Source organism: Rhipicephalus microplus, chromosome X (assembly GCF_043290135.1).
Source record: "Rhipicephalus microplus isolate Deutch F79 chromosome X, USDA_Rmic, whole genome shotgun sequence".
NCBI lineage: Eukaryota > Metazoa > Arthropoda > Arachnida > Ixodida > Ixodidae > Rhipicephalus > Rhipicephalus microplus.
Genome location: NC_134710.1, coordinates 492,728,063 through 492,745,980, shown reverse-complemented (window position 1 = coordinate 492,745,980; position 17,918 = coordinate 492,728,063). Strand labels below are relative to the sequence as shown.

The 17,918-nt window shown below is 44.8% G+C and overlaps 2 protein-coding genes across 6 annotated transcripts in view; one reads left to right on the top strand and one right to left on the bottom strand.

The window, feature by feature from the left end:
• LOC142776727 (uncharacterized) overlaps window positions 1-3,131 on the top strand; it is a 239,037-nt gene extending 235,906 nt beyond the window's left edge. The window contains exon 5 of the mRNA XM_075880931.1: window positions 413-3,131. The gene's annotated coding sequence lies outside the window, so the exon portion shown is untranslated. The remainder of the gene's footprint in view (window positions 1-412) is intronic.
• Window positions 1-17,918, bottom strand: part of LOC119161647 (low choriolytic enzyme) — a 1,178,895-nt gene that overhangs the window by 441,953 nt on the left and 719,024 nt on the right. The gene's annotated exons all lie outside the window — the stretch shown is intronic.

The window sequence follows — 17,918 nt, the reverse complement described above, 5'->3', positions numbered from 1 at the left end:
CGTCTCACTAAATTTTCTTTATGCCTAAGTTTCAATAATGAACTCAACGAACATTGCCACTCTGAAAATAACTAAGTAGGCTGAATATGTTTGAGCTGAAGAACTGAAATAAGACCGTACATAAGCTCGAAATGTTCATTCTTTGCCATCAATAATAGGTAAGGAGTCAATCTTTTAGCTCAGTAAAGCTTCACAAATTTCATCTGTGCACTATTTTAGTTTCCTCACGGCTGTGTGTTTTCCCTGCTGGATTGTTACATAGCTTTTTGTCAGTCCTGAAACAGCTTTCGTAGGATTTTGCAGACAGATTTTGTCAGACGATTCTCTGCATGTTTCAGAGAAGTGTTCCAATTTATTTATTTTGTTTGCTTGATAAGCTACCAGTATAAGCTACTTAGTTTTCATAATGCAGGCCCTCATTGCCAACTGATTGCCTCGCATCATGGCTTGTTCCACGGTAGTCACAGCCATCACCATACAATTGCTGTTTCCCGGCATCGTGGACCTGAAACAGCTTTGGACGTACCCTGACCTGGCGAGCTTGTTCACTCAAGTCGAACCACATTAGAAAAGTCTCGAGCAAACACTGGCAACTTCATTATGCTGTTCAGTTTGCATATGTGAATTCCAGTGGGCTTGTGAACTATTGCGGCGGTATGGCTGTTGGTTGCTTCTCTGATGGTGATGCACGTTGGTGTCCATTGGTCATTCTACACTAAAAGATTGCATTTCCTGTGCCTGCTGCTGTTCCTGTATGTATTATTGTATCTGTATCCCTAGTTGACATTTATGGTGTTATATTTTTGTGAGAAATAGGGTACTCGGTCATAATACTCGTTCTGAATACCTTCGAAAATAAACTTTCCTAACGACTTCCGTAAACAAGTGAGAATACTTTGCCAGTTTTCCAAAGATGCGCCTGCCCATTCGCTACAAAGTATCAACTTGGAAGCTGCACTCAGTGCAAATCCAAAAAAGTTGAATAGCTAAAGTTAGTAGCACATACAACCGAAGAAATGTATAAATGAAAAATACTCGACATCTACGGAGAGCAGTGCATCCCAATCTAAAGATAATTTGAGCTCACCTTTACATACAAATATAATAAAATCTGGACTAAATGAACACAAATAATTGGAACAAGGCAGTTTAACCATCCGAAGGACAAACGGACATTAACTTGGCAATGAACTGAACAGAAAATAGTTGCATGCCTTGTGTACTTGTTTCTGATCAATATTTCTCGCTTGGTTGTGGCTGGGAGGTCACTGTTTTGCACGAATTACACTGAGCAGTTGCTTCACTGACCGCGTTTCGCTTTTTCTGACCAGGTGTCATCTACCTTAACTTTCAAAGGCGCATTTTTATGTAATCAATCGGCCACATTTATTGAGCCGCTTTTCACTGAATTTGTGTCAAGCAGTAATCATTAGGTTCCGTTGCTTTCAAACCAATAAGCCATTTTTGATGTGCAACATGTTTTGCTACACAGATATCGGCAGGTTTTTCTGTTTTGGTAAAAACAAGTTGTTGTTTTGAACCTTTTGTGTTCTGTCAAAACAAGCTTTCCTTGAGTGGGATGTGCCAGTTTTCAATGCAAATGCTATATTGTCTCTGTTCATGAAATCATGACAGAAACAGTGAACAGCAGAGGCAACCATCATTGTATACAATGCATGCATTATTTTTAAAAAATTACTGATAATGCAATGGCTGTCTATGGTATTCGTGTTCTCTTATGTATTTACCACATAGCAGTTTCGCCAGTGTCTTTTTCCTTGCCTATTCACTTTCCCACTGATATTGTAAAAACTATAGATAAATGTTTTTTTCTTCAAACTTTTGCCAACATTGTATGAACATGTGGTTTCATTTTGCACCAGTATTTGTTTTTTACGACTCACCAGATGAGATAGTATAAAATAAACTTGCAGCGTGGCTTGTTCATATTTAATACTGAATGCCTAAAATGTGCTTTGTAACACCTTCATTCATGTCTTGCTGTGTGACCACAAATATTAAGTAAGTAATTTTCGTAAACAAATGTCTTCTTTTTTTTTCATATGGCATTCAGACACTTTGGCATGTGTTTCCTGCCCAAGCTGTGTGACTGCATGTCCTCGTGGTTGCTGCAATTCTGCACATAAAAATACTGCACCCTCAACACATGTTCACTTATTGTAGTCATTGCTTACACAGGGCAAAACCCCAATTTTCAATGCTCATAAACTACAGTATGTATATCACATGTGTCAGAAGCTCTGGAATGGGAAAAGTGTGTTTTTGGGCTTGCGGACATGCACAAGTGTGTTTTGGCATTTTTATAGCTTGGCTGTTTCAACACCACTTGTTTATGCATGTACGAATGTGTCGACAGGGAGCTGCTAGCAAACAGTTTTGTTCATGGAGAATAATAATGCAATTTTTCACACCATACCAGAGCTTTTTCCTAGCCAGAAGCTTCGAAGTGGTTCCCATAACAAGTTAACATGCCTTTTATTATTAAAGCACACACAAAAGTATCTATTCTCTGCGCACGTCGTATGAAAGTAAACATATCACACAGCAATGTTTACATCACGTTGCTGGTATGCTGCCATCACGTTACTGGTTTGTTGCGAAAACTTTTCCGTGAGGTTGAAAATGTGATCCTAGACGTTGCCATATCGTCCTGAATGTTACAACCAACGTTATCAAGTGATCTAAAAGGGGGACGTTAAACGCTTTTAAGCTACGCTACTGACTGACATCTGGGCGCTTTCATTCGACATTTGGAGAACATTCTGAATTCCTTGGGAAGGCACCCGAAAAAGATGTAGTCGACCCAATTAGCAGTCAACGGCTACACCAAGTGAGTGACATCCGTAACCACGTGGTCCCAATCATAGAGTCAATCAACTTTCTAGGGCGGCAAAATATACCATTTCCTTTTCATCAAGACGACGGAAGCCTTAGTGAGCGGTCAAATGAGTTGTCATTCACTTCGAATTAGGAAAATTTCCGCGAGCCTCTCCTCTTTCCAGTGTCAAGCGGTGACACGGAACTTCAAAAGCATCTTGGCAGCTTATCATCGCGAGCCATGTACATCAGCAAGACAACACATAACGAATAATAAAGTGTTGTGGAGACGACGTTCTTGCGACTCTCTTCAGTGGGTGCATGCATCAGACATCTACAGCATTATGTTCGATGAAACAACCGACGTATCTCACACATCCCAGCTAAGTCTTGTTCTGCGGTATGTACACGAGAACGTAACACGAGAAGACGTTTCTAGTTCGTTGACCCTCGCATGGACCGCCATGCTGTGGAAGCCAAAGTAGCGGAGCACGTCTTGACAGGGAGAGTAATTGGTGAGTGGGTTCTGAAAATGCTGAAGGAACTACAACTGGACTTGAGCAGGTGCGTTGGCATAGCTACAGGTGAGTGCAGCGTCATGGTGTCAGAACTGTGTGGTGCCGTCTCTGAAATAAAGCGGTGTGCCACAAATGCAGTTCACACTCCGTGTTTCAACCAGGCACTCAACTTATCGCTTTCGAAGTCATCGCATGTTCAAGCCAACAGAAACGTGGCGGGAAAAATAACATTGCTAATTTACTTCTTCACCACCTCTCCGAAACGAAACAGTGTGCTGAAAAGCATGCTTGGCTATCAAGTTATAGGGCTTTGTGAGACGAGATGGGTGGAGCGACATTACAGCACCATCCAATTTCGGCGAGTCTTATCCTCATGGTGGAAGCTCTTGACGTCGACGCCAACTTGAAAGAACTTCAAAGTGCTGTAAAAGCAAGGACCCTCCGTGTCGCTGTGGGTGATGGTGAGTTCATAATGGCGATAGTTTGCCTCGGGAACCTATCGGCGTACACGCTTCCATTAAGTCGCCTCTACCAAAAGGAAAGTGCTGCTGTGCACACAGCGAGGAATTTGTTGACAGATACTGTGGCTGCCCTGAATATGCAGAATGAAGAATGAATATGCAGAATGAATGGCTGCCCTGAATGAAGCAGTGAAGTGGCGTTTAGACCTCTCTGCAAGCAAGCTGTAGCACTCGCCGAAGAACTTGAAACAGAGCTGCGGCTTCCACGCACCAAGAGACAGTCGCAATGGTCTAACACTCCAGCGCTTGATCCAGTGAGTTTTTACTGGGCGTCAGTCTATTGTCACGGAGTCGTTACGTGGATGAATGAAGCAGACTGCGGGTCGAATATTAAACTGTTCGCTTTAGGGAAAAGGATGGAACACTACGCTTCGGCGTTGACTATCGCAGACTGAACGAGACAACGAGAAAGGACGTATACCCTCTCCCCGGAATATACGACGCCCTTGATCGACCCCACAACGCCAAATACTTCTCATCAATGGACCTCATGACAAGCTGTTGGCAGACCGAAATAGATGAAAGAGACCAAGAAAAAGACTGCGTTCATAACACCAGACGGCCTCTTCGAGTTTAAGTTTCGGCCGTTTGGTCTCTGCTCGACACCTGCGACGTTCCATCGTGTTATGAACAGCGTGCTCACAGATTGAAGTGGAAGACTTGTCTCATGTACTTGGACGATGTCGTCATGTTTTTCTCAAGCTTCGGCGCCTTTAAACAATACTTCAAGAAATATAAACCTGTGGACTCACCATGAAGCCAGAAAAGTGTCGCTTTGCATACGAGCAACTCTTGTTCCTGGGACACGGGATAAGCAAGTCCAGCGTACGTCCATACCCTCAGAAGACAACATTCATCGCTGAATTTCTGTCACCTTCCGACAAGAAGGCCATGTGTCGATATCTCGGACTCTGCGCCTATTACAGGCGTTTCGTCAGACATTTCGCTTGCATCACCGAGCCACTCACTAATCTGACAAACACTTACGTTGAATTAAAGTGGGAAACTCGCAGGAGGAAGCATTTCAAGAACAAAACGACGCTTGCAGACACCATCAATACTTGCTCATTTCGACAAAAACGCCGACACAGAATTCAACACCAACGCAAGCAGTGTAGAACTCGTAGCCGTCTTGGTGCAGAAGATTGACAGACTTGAAACGGTCATCAGTTATGCGAGCCAGTCGCTTTCGAAGGAGGAAGTCAACTATTACACAACAGAAAAGGAGTCTTTTGCCATCATTTGGGCTTCTTCCAAATTTCGCCATTACCTCTACGGCAGGCCTTTCAAAGTGTTAGCGACCACCATGCCCTCTGTTGGCTAGCTAAGTTGAAGGACCCTTCAGGTCGCCTCGCACGGTGGAATCTGCGACTTCAGGAATTCGACATCACCGCCGTTTACAAGTTGGGGCGAAGGTACTATGACGCCGACTGCCTGTCTCGCAACCCCACCGACCCACCGCCACAGGACAACGAAGATGACGACTTCCATCCTGGGAACCTTAAGCGTTGATGATTTTGCAAAGGTAAAGCGTGCCGACCCTGAAATTAAGGGCCTTGTGGAATACCTTGAGGACAAGGCTGCTGTTGCTCCCAGGGTGTTCAAGCGAGGACTGGCATCGTTTTCCTTGCGTAATGGCATCCTCATAAAGAAAAACTTTTCACCACATTGGGCTAATTACTTCCTCGTATTACCTTCAGCGTTACGACTAGAAGTTTTGGATGCTCTACGCGACGACCCGATGGCTGGACATCTCGGTGTTCTCCGTACACTAACGAAAATACAGAAGTATTACTGGCCACGACTTGCCACTGACGTCAATCGTTATGCCAGGGCATATCGAGACTGTCAACGATGAAAAACACTGCCGACTAGGCCAGCCGTATTTCTCCAGCCTATCGAGCTACCTCGCAGGCCGTTTCAGTAAATTGGCATGAACTTACTGAGGCCGTTTCCGAAGTCGAATTCCGGAAAAAATGGATCGTCGTAGCTACTCACTACCTCACCCTTGTACGCCGAAACAAGGGCTCTCCGCAGAGGCAATGCCAGCTGGCAAGCAAATTTCTTCGCCGAGAACATAGTCTTATGCCACGGAGCTCCAGAAGTGCTCATCACAGACAGAGGTACGGCCTATACGGCGAACTTATCTCAGGTAAGCTTATGGTACAGCCACACAAGTCACCATCGGACCAATGGCCTCATCTAGCGTCTCAACAAGACCATTGCCGATATGCCGGCCATGTCTGTCGACGTCGACCATAAGCCGTGAGATGCAATCCTTTCGTACATGACCTTCACGTTCACCACCGCCCTAGAAGAAACGACGCATATGACACCGTATAAATTGGTCTACTGAAAGAAACCAACAATGACGCTCGACGCCGTGCTGCCAAACGTCGCTGATGAAGAAAACCTCGATGTCACCGTCTACTTTCAGGGTGCGGAAGAAGCTCGTCAACTCACCCGCCTGTGCATCAAGAATTAGCAGGCGGCCGACAGCCGCCGGTACATTCTTTGACGAAGCTTCGTGGAGTACCAGGCAGGTGACCATGTCTGGGTATGGGCGCCGATACGCCGATGTTGACTCAGTAAAAAGCTTCTACGACGGTACTTCAGACCGCACAGGGTAGTTCGACGTCTCAGCCCACTCGACTAAAACGTTGTTACCGACAGCATTACGAACTCTCAATGGCACCGTGCTCGATGTGAGGTCGTCCCTGTTGTGCGCCGTAAGCCATTTCATGCGTGAACCTGAAGACTTTATTTTGTTGTTGATGCGCTTTTACACTCATACGTATTGTTTATTGTCTTTATTACTGTACCTTCGTCATTTGTTAAAGCATCGGGACGATCCGTTCTTCAGAGGGGGACACTGCCACGTTCCTTTCTTCAAGTTTTGTTATCACCCCGTTACACTACGTTAAGCGCAAACCGCACTTACAATTTTCGAAAAGCTTCGAGGCTGTAGAACATTGTATTGTTAAAACTACGCCCACTTTCTGAACATTTCAGATTATTATGGAACCTATGTCACCGCTAGCGGCAACGCTAGAACATTCACTGGCAAGTGTATAAACGCCGACGCGCTTCACCTCTTGTCAGTTTTGTTAGTTTTATCGATGGCTGACGCTGCATTTGTCGCTATCAATGCATGTTTGCTACTGTGATCCGACTTTCCGTTTACCGCGATCGCGGTTTGCCCAAATAAACAGTTTATTTTCAATGTACTGTCTGCTTCTTCGTCGATGTCACAGCCCCTTGACTTCGCATAAGCCCAGCCAAGAGTTCTTACATGTCGGGGTCGCATGATCATACGGACCTTCTTCTCTACGGATATGTCGGGGTCAGCGTGGTGGAAGACGCGGCTCAATTTTTTCGCGAAAAGGGTGACATTTTCATTGGGCAGCTGCATCCGGGTCTCCAGCAACACAGCGGCTTTTTCTTGGTGAGCGACGCTCGTGGATTTTTGCAGGAATGCGCCGCACGAAAAATCCCACGTTTGAAGCGCAGACTCCCTATTCCTGAACCACGTTTTGGCTTCGTATTCCAGATAAAAGTAGATGCGACGGAATTTCTCTTGTGCGTCCTAGTGGTTGAGGGTGGCCACTCGCTCGTAGGTTTCTAGCCAGGTTTCCGGGACTTCAAAATAATGGCCCATGAAAAATCAGTGGTTCCCTTGGCTGCTGCATCAAGATCATGGGCTGTGTCGCAGCAGTCATCATTGTTGCCACCGTCGAAGTCATGGCCTTCGTCTCCCGACCATTGTATTGCAGAGGCCCGTATTCTCGAGGTAAATCCAGTAGCCAGCGGCTTGTTCCGTGCTCGTGGCTGGTGTTGGTGTCTTCTGGGTGGGCTGGGTTCAAGACTTGACGGGGGTGTCCGGTACATGAACGAGGCAGCACTTCCACCAGGTGTCATGGGGTCGTGACATGAACGAAGGGAGCAGACTCCATGTCAAAAAAGAAACTGTTTATTCGAGTTGAACTTGTGACCACGCAAAATGAAAGAACTACACTGGGACTGATAGCGGCGAACAGAGCGTCGGCCGTCGATCAACTCCATGACTCCGAAACTTCTATTATAGTCGACAACTAGATAATATGTTATGTGACCTGAAATAGAGATTTGATGAAGATACTTTTCGATTTTGAAAGCTAGTATTCCTATTTATGCCGTCCCAGCTGCTGAATAACATATCATCGAGTGACGAAACAAAAATAGTTCCGCAGGTTGCCCAGCGTTATGGAACACTCCTAAAGCATGGCCCAGTAAGTGCGAATGTTATTTCAGCAAAACTGCGGCTATGACGACAAAAATGGGAATGTGAAAGAGAAGGAGTGAACATCTGTGCGACTGCTGTTGAAGCACTCTGCAATGTGTGATGTCAACGTAATTCCTTCGATCAAGACACTTTTACAAATAGTCGCCACCCCCCCCCCCCCCCTGTCATCAACGCCAATGCCGAAACATCCTTCTCTACACTCCGCCGATGAAAGACATGGCTGCGATCACAGATGAGCGAAACACACCTGACCAGCCTCACCTTGCTACTCACGCACAGAGACACACGTGTCAACTGCAAAATAGTTATTGATCGCTTCGCAAATGAAAATTGTGTTCGACGGAGGGTAGAATTTGGGCTGTAGCACAGAACTGCTGGTCACAACATAGCTGTTCAATGGAAGGTTCCTGTTACAAACGTCTGAAATTCTCGCAATCGCATCCCTTCGTAGAAGGAAGGACAACGTGGTCACGGGAGTGAAATTTCCCACAACTGACTGCGGGAACAGTGCCCTGAATGTTTTACCACATAAGACGCTGCGATAGATTTCGGCTGCTTCAGCACTTGACGTTGAACTATCGAAGAGCACAGTAATCGTGGGCGCGAGTTACTAGAAGCAGTGAGCGCATAGTGTCCCACGCAACGAATCGAATCGGCTGCAACACCAGGCACTCTAATCATCTCTGCGGAAACCGGCGAGATTATCAGCAGCATCCATCTCTTCTAAGAGTACCATGGTCCGTACAGAACTTTTTGTTGTGATTTTTCGTGTCCGTTTTTTTTTATAATCTGCAACTGCAACTATCTCTGAGCTAGTGTGCGATATGTCGAACAAGAAGCTCCAAATCGGGAGCTGGGTCATATAACTTTTTTTGGTTTGTTTTAGGGTTCATCTTGCTGAGTCATTTTATTAACTTACTGCATAATCTAGCTTTTTTTGTACCTATAGGTATTATTTGAATGCATATTTTCTGGTATTTTTTTTTCATCACCCATGTTTTCCCTTTATTGATTTTGGTTGCTCTTGCCATCGACCGCGTTCCAATTAAATGCTTCTTTGTTCTATATAATTAATGCTCGTGTTCACTGAGCAAGTCCGTCAGTCAACCCGATCATCACGTGCAAACCAAGTGTGCTGACGGGTCATCGTGAATTTGGAATGCACCATTTTGAGCAAGGCCTTTTGGTCGTGTCAGTCCTGAGCGCCAATTCAAAGCCTCCGAGTCTGTTCCAAGGTGACTGTTAGACCAGTGGGGCTCAGTGACGCGTTTCACAGGGTGAAATCTACCAACCTGAAATTATGGTGCTCTAGTAGCACATTCGTTTTCGTCACGTTTTGGCAGTATAGTCCACAAACTCGCATTGTATTTGCAGTAAAGCTTCATTGTCCGAGTACTTCTGCCCCTTCAGAAAAGTACGCACAATCGAAAGGGAAGCTAAAGTAAGCACAATCGACATGGAAGGTAACTATATTTGAATATTTGACTCATTTCAAAGCACTCTCTCAACTAAATAGTTAAATATACAGCCAGCACATGCACAGCTCCGAAACCACCTACCAACGTGTGCAGCCCAAGGCGTGGCTCTCAGAAAGACACTTTTTATTTATCTTCGTGTTTCTAACTTAAGAAGGCTCCTAAGGCTCGTACTCGTGTCTTGTCGCCTTGAAAGTTGAAAACGACTAGAGTGGGTTTCGGAGGAGCAACAATCATTCCCTTTCTTCTCTTTCTCTGTGAATTTCTCAGTGGTGTAGAGAGAGAAAATGTGATGTCCTTCTGCAACACGGTGGCAGCACCATGGTTGGACCATTGGACATTCAGAGTTCACGACAAAGTTACGGTAATACGGTACAGTACGGTATTACGATATCGTAATGCCGCAGTGACACCACAGCGAGCGAGACAGAATGGGTGGTATATACTACTACCCATCCTGTCTCACTCGCTGTAGTCTCACAGCTCCTAGTTCCAGTAAATCTGCCCAAACACCACAAGAGCTCCTTCAAAAGTTTTTGCCATGTGTCGCGCCTCATTAATGCGTATCGACTCCTGCATTGTTAACGGTTCACCTGTTGTTCGGGGTACGCACTCGCACTCAAACTGGTACGCACGAGCGAGAAAAGAAAAAAAAGGATTTGAGTTGAATCTGCTTAATTATTCTGCTACTGGCGTTCACTGCGATGTGAATCATGTAAATACTTGTATAACGTTTTCTTTTTTACATCAATTTTATCTTATGACAGCCTGTCAAGACGCAATACCTTGTTTGAAATTGCTACGTAACCCCATTGGTACCAAATGCTTAGGGGAGCAAAATGGGCATTGATTTTAGGTGTGGCAGGTCATTATCTGTGGTAGTTTGTCAAATTTATTACAATTCAAAACTGATCCACAGAAGTGAGCGGTAAGCACATGTATGCAGTATTTTTATTAAGACGGGGTTGTTTTCATAATTGCGCTTCCTAAAAGCAAACATCGTCCCCCTCCTCACCGGATTTATTTCAGCCCCCCCCCCTCTAAAATAAATGGCTTGATCTACCCCTGCGCTTACCAGGGCACTCTTTTGAATAAATCAGGGTCGCTATACTTGAATCGGTCTTTCATTCTCCTCACGATTGTGAAGTCTGCAAATCGTAAAAAGTAAGGGCATGAAAAAAGGCTCCTAAGGACTCGTGTCTTGTGACCTTGAAAGTTGAAAACGACTGGAGTGAGTTTAGGAGGAACAACGATAATTCCCTTTCCTCTCCTTCTGCGTGGATTTCTCGGTGATGCAGGGGGAGCAAATGTGATTGTGTTCTGTAACACGCCGGCAGCACCACGGTTGGACCGTTGTAAATGCGGAGTTCTCCACAAAGTTACGGTAATACGGTACGGTACAGAAGCAAAGAAAGTAAAAGCACGCTTTCTAGCGTGACCCCTAAGCATTATCACTCTGGACCCACGGCCCGTAGCGCAATCGGTTAAGCTTGTTTGATATGGTATCTGTTGTCTCTCCTATAGCGTGTATTTGTGTATTCAAGGTTTACAGCGACTTGCGTTGAATAATCGCCACCGTTACCATCAATATATATATACAAGACTGTATTTGAACGCGCACGCGCTAATAAAGTCATCAACTACTCATCGTACTCCTATCACAATGACTCAGCTGTGTATGTGACGCACAATCTGACTTTATTGACACGCGGTAATTTGATAGTCATGTTTTTATCGTAGTTTTATCGTTATCTATCTCTGGTTATTACAGAGTTATGCTGTGTGCATGAAGAGGAAATGTCTGTTCTTTAGTGTTCTATATTTCTATATATATACTTTATTGCATGATATCTAACTGTACCGTCATGAACACTTCATGCCAAGAATTGTGTAATCGCTGATATACGTCACCGTTTGACACTATTCCACGTGATTTGTATTATAAGTAAACGCATTGACATGTACATGCTTTTTTGACTTGTTATATATATATATATATATATATATATATATATATATATATATATATATATATATATATATAAATGTCATTAGACAAATCCTTTTCGGAAGTTTTCACTAACACTATATGCTACGCACGTTTTCGGATACGTAGATGTTTTTTTTTTTCATTTTTATGGACACCGATATTGCATCGTATAACAATGATGCTCTCACAGTTTTAGACCTGATGCGAAATGGTGTTAAACATTTTGAGCTTACTCATCAACTCATCACCTGAATTGTGAAATCAGGTTCCTTGACTGAATAATGAATGCATTGGATAATAAAAGACTGATTAATGAACGCATTCCTGAATAATGAACGCACTTGCTGGATGTATCAACCGCGTGGAAATAAGAATGATTTGCCGTTTCATTCCACGCTTTCCAAATTAGTTAACTTAGGTATCGCAAAATGTTGCTTCGTGAATGCCTTGCGAAAATCCTGTGTGCACAAGAGATCAGAAAGCTTTGTTGAGCGATCTTCAAGGCTGACGTCGGCTGGTTACCCCGACCACGTGCAAGTTTCCGTTGCCGCAGGCCTGCTGCGTGAACTTAAGGTCAAAGGGACCGATAATGCAGTCCCACCTGTCACAGCTAGACAGGCTTCCGCCGTGGTTCCGTATATGCACAAGATAGCGCACAATCTTAAGAAAATGATATGCGGAGTTGAACGCCCCAAAACCACCATATGATTATGACAGACGCCTTTGTGGAGGGCTCCGAAAAATTTCGACCACCGGGGGTTTTTTAACGTGCGCCCAAGTCTGAGCACACGGGCCTACAAGATTTCCGCCTCCATCGGAAATGCAGCCGCCGCAGCCGGGATTCGATCCCGTGAACTGCGGGTCAGCAGCCGAGTACCTACCTTAGCCACTAGACCACCGTGGCGGGGCTCTTAAGAATGTGGCGAAGCGAGTTAATGTGAAAGTGGCCTTTACGGCCCTTCAAAAAATTGAGTCGCCTGTGCAAGCTGTTCGTTCTTCCATACAGACCCACCCTCGGTTGCACTACAAAACACGCAGATAAATCCAGAGATTGCATCTGTAACGTGGTGTATCAGCTGCTGTTATCGTGTGGAAGGTATTACGTCGGTCAAACAGGTCGTTGTATAAATGAGAAGCTGAGGGAACATATGTACAATGTGGATCACTGTAAACAAGGAAGGCAGTCCGTTCACTGCAGCACGTGTGGCTGCCGGTCAATACTTTCAGAGTGAACTATTTTTGCTAGATGCAGGGATCGCATTACACGCGAGATCATAGAGGCAAAAAAGATTTGCTCATTGAAAGATGCTTGTGTTAGCACCCCTTCTGTCACGCTCACCAATAAGAAAAGTTGTTCATTTTCTTGTCGGTGTGATGTACTCATGCATTGTCATTGTGTTTTGCGCATGACTATTGCGACTGGTAACTGTATAAAAGCAAATACCTTCGCAAGGAAGAAATTGTTGGCAGTTCAGCGCTCTGTTTCGTCTCTTCTCCTCTCCCCTCCTGCCCTGTCGTTTGCGCTGGTAAGCACTCTTTATCATGTTATACCAACACGCCCAATCCTATTGTCTCTTGTCTTCTTTCACGCTGGCACAGAGCTGGCGCCACTATGCTCCAGTGGTATATATATATATATATATATATATATATATATATATATATATATATATATTTATATATATATAGATATATATATATATATATAAGGGAAAGAAGTGTATACCTAAGGGCTCGTTTTTTCGTGTTTTAACACAATAATAATGAGATATAACAGACAGTAATGCCAAGGAATGTACAGGGGAAAATATTAAAACCAATGGATTGTAAATAAGAAGAAAGAAAAGTGGATGAAAAAATTACCAACCGTTAGCAGGAATCGAACCTAGGTCGTAGGTTCGATTCTTGCTCACAGTTGGTAATTTTTTCATCCACTTTTCTTTCTTCTTATTTACATTCCATTGGTTTTAATAACTTCCCCTGTACATTCCTTGGCATTACTGTCTGTTATATCTCATATATATATATATATATATATATATATATATATATATATATATATATATATATATATATATATATATATATATATATATATATATATATATATATATATATATATATATATATATATATATATATAGACGCACTAGCTCCGCAGGAAAACCGAAGCGAGGGAAGCACGATGTACAGCTGTCAGAACTTTCAACACTAACACTTCAATACTTGACCATGGCTAGTTTGATTGATGCCGGCCGCGAAGTGCTCGGCGCTTTTGCCGAGATAATACCTCGGTAGCCTTGGATAGTTGTCGGCCTGTATGCACTCAACGGCAAAATCACCCGGAAAAGGAGCAACAGAGCGCAATAGGCGCACGCGATGAGCGGATAGACCATTGAAGAGCAACCACACAGGGAAGCGTGCCGCGCTCCAAAGGGGTGAACCGCCCGGGGATTACAGGCAGCGCGAAAAGCGTTGCCAAGGTGACCAGCCCTCCATCCCCTTCTCTGCTGGCTCAGTCTTTCCCCGTATTTGGAGGCGACGGTTCGCGTTGAGTCGCGCTCGGAGTGCTCGACCATGGCCACCTGGATTCGACGATCTAAGAATTACGACGTCGTGCTTGTGTGTACACTTGAATAAGCGTGGGTTGCTACTTTTGCGTTTCGCTGCACCCATGAAGTCTGGAGAAATTCTCGACACGTCACCACGCCGCGCTCTGGCTTCAAGATAGTCACGAACAACACACGACAGCAACAGTTGGGAAGGCCAATATGGAGGCCGAGAAGACAACAGGCCTATCGAATATATACTTCAGTCCGACTCAGGGCAGAAAGCAGCTCTCGATTCTTCAGCAAGTATATGTTATAATTCTTTATTCTACTCTACTTGTCGCGTGTGCAATACGGAGCACGCTTGCCGGAAACGGGCTCGGTCGTGTTGTATACTTCACGCACGAAATGCATCGCGAGGACAGCTTCGGCGTCTGCAGTTCGCCTGTGCTTTGCGACCGCCTGGAAATTAGCTGCCATTGCCGTCGGCCTCCCGTACGCTCGCTCATCGAGTGCTTGGCTGTCTTCACCGCGATGAGCTCCGTGCTTGCGATATTGGGATGAGACCTCCTCGCTGTGTTGGGAGTCGTCGAAAACACGTTGGGGGTTCTCGTAAAGAGCTTGGTTGTAGTATGTCGCGCGCTGTAAGGGCACCAGCACGGGCTGGCGGGGCTTTCGCTAGCGTCGGAATTCACTGAAAATTGGTCTTCATTACAGTTCGCTTTCCCATCAGTCGGTCGCCAGCAGCTCGGCGCCGTCCGTTGGCCGTGGCGGCGGACTCGCGTGTGCGCGCTGCACTCGCCCGAGTTTGTGGGAAAGGGCCGCATTACCGTCGATTTCTTTGGCGCTAGCTCCAAACCAGCTCGGCGCTGTACGTGGCAGCGGCCAAGCGTTCGCTCGCTCTGATGTTCGAACTTCGCTGACGGCAGACACTCCGCTTGTAGCGCCGTGTTTGGTCTGGCGTTCACTTGCTCGATTTGAACGACGGCACTGGCTTAGGACTCACCGACTTGTTAGCGGCACCGTGGTTCTCGGAGTTGTGTCTGCGGCCGCCGCTTCTAAGCTGTTTCGCTACCGGACTCGAAATGAGTCTTTGACGATGTTTGACATCACGGTGAAATTGTTTACATGTCATATCTCACATGTGTTTTCATTTGACCTTGCACGTATTTCTCATAGGCATTTGTATTCATGCTATGTCACGTGTGACTCACTATTTTACATACTTATTGTGCAGCCGTGGGCACACACCGTGCTGCAGACTGTGTGTACTAGCGTTTGCGATGCCCGTCATTCATCTCTTTCGTCATAGCAGCTTCAGAAGGACTATGCGAAATGTGAAGGTAAAGTTATTTGTGTGTCATATTTTAACGGTTGTTTTTATATTAACGTGCACGTAATTGTCATATGCGTGCATCTTCATCATCTGTCACATGCGTCAAACTATTACTATATTATTGATTTGTGGGATTTAACGTCCCAAAACCACCATATGAGTATGAGAGACGCCGTAGTGGAGGGCTCCGGAAATTTCGACCACCTGGGGTTCTTTAACGTGTGCCCTAATCTGAGCACACGGGCCTACAACATTTCCGCCTCCATCGGAAATGCAGCCGCCGCAGCCGGGAATCGAACCCGCGACCTGCGGGTCAGCACCTTAGCCACTAGACCACCGCAGCGAGGCTATTATATATTATTGTACGTGCAGCCATGGGAACACAACAGGCAGAAGGCTGCGTGCGCTGGCGTCTGCAATGCCTGTCATCTATCGCTTCCGTCGGAGAAGCACCCCAAGGAGTTAACAAGATTTCACAACGATACTGGACTTGTATACTTCACCGTGAATTCACTTAAAAGAATGGAGAAACTCCATGTGTATGTAGAAAAATAATATTTCGATGTCTCACTTTTGTCTACCGTTGTTGCCGTGACTGAGAAAGCAGTTACACATAGGTGGCTAACTACTTTTTCGCGTGTTCTTTTCAGCGCAAGTTGTTGCTCACTGCGCAGAAAAACAGGTGAAAAAAGTATTAGGCCTGGCGGAAATTAAACAAAACACAATGTTTGAACTGGGGACAAAAAGTTCATTCGATTGGAGTATTTGAGTGGATCAACCATTCGTCCAGCAAGGTGCAACTGTGAGGACTAACGCTTGCCCAGTAAGATGTAAATGTGGGGACTAAACTTTGCTGTATAATGTGCAAACGAGAGGACTAAATGTTAGTCTTTTGTTGTGAATTGAGGGACTAACGGTTACTCATTAAGGTCTAAATGTGTGGACTAATAGTTAGCCCCTTGAGCTTGTCTGTGGGGACTAACTGTTAGATCTGGTGCCGTTTGTCCTTAAAGAGATTAATGGTTTTAGCAGCTCCAATAGTCCCCAAAAAGACAGACCACACACACTTTTAACACCATTTTGCCTTAGAGTGTGGTTAGCATCTTGGCAACACAGCCCAAACGTACGCGGTGTCAGCGTCAACAAAACTGCTGCAGGACACGTGGCGGAACGTTCGTGTTAAAGGCGCTGACAGCTGTACGTCAAAACACTTTTAATAATCACCAACGTTTCGGCCGGTGGGTACGTTTTCTTCAATGTAACTTGTATTGCAGTTTTTGTAACCATTATATACGATTCTGAATTGTTTTGGGCCATGCGCAATGGTAAACAGTAGTGATGCGACATGAATATACAGTGTGATAATTGCAATATGTGCAGAAACATGAGCACAGCATCCACCTCTTGTTGTTATGGTGACATCAGTATGAGTGATAGAGATTTAAATATAAATGGCACATGGTGTAAAAAGCATTGTGAAAACCATGCGTCCAGATTGAAACATATGAACAAACGACTACATATTATTTCATTTTCTTAAACACCCGCGAGGGGGTATTACATAAGGGGTGGATAATTATAAAGACAAAACATAGAAGCCAAATATTCAACTTAGAAAGTGCTTATTGATATTTTCTATGAACGATGATGGGCAGGGTATGGTTGCAATTTCACTGGGAAGGTCTTTCCAGTCTGTTGCGGTACGTTGAAAAAACGAGGCAATAAAGGTAGAAGTCCGAGAACGTGGTTGGCAACTTGAAGAAAATGGCTCGTGTGGTGAGATATGCGTGTTGCGGGAACGATATAAGTTGGGGCATGCAAGGGACTCTGAAAAAGTTTGTGGAACAACGACAGGCTGGCAATACGACGCCGAAGTTCTAGATCTGGTAAATCAGATTCTACTTTCAATCCAGCTACGCTGACAGTGAAATAGTATGAACAGTGAATAAAGCTAGCGGGCCGGTTTCGAAGCGATTCGATGGCATGTTTAAGACAAGATTCTCGAGGTTCCCAAATTGGCGATGTGTATTCTTGTTTAGGTGGAACGATGGATTGGTATGCTTGTAATTTTACATGTTGTGGAGCGAGGCGTGAATGGCGTTTAAGGAAACCCAGTGTTTTATTTACAGATTAAATTACATTAGTGACGTGTATGTTCCATGAAAGATCGCTACAAAGAGTGACACCCAAATACTTGTATGATGGAACATTTTCTAGGGTGATGACCTTAACTGTGTTAGGATACACAAGTGGCATGCCGCGGCGATAGAATGACAAGAGTGGCGATGTGGGCTTGTTTGTGAAACATTTGAAAGAAATGTATGTAGCGTGAGGCGAAAAAACAGACACAGGAAGGAATAGACTGAGAGGACAGAGCGCGGTACATTCTGTCCTCTCAGTCTATTCCTT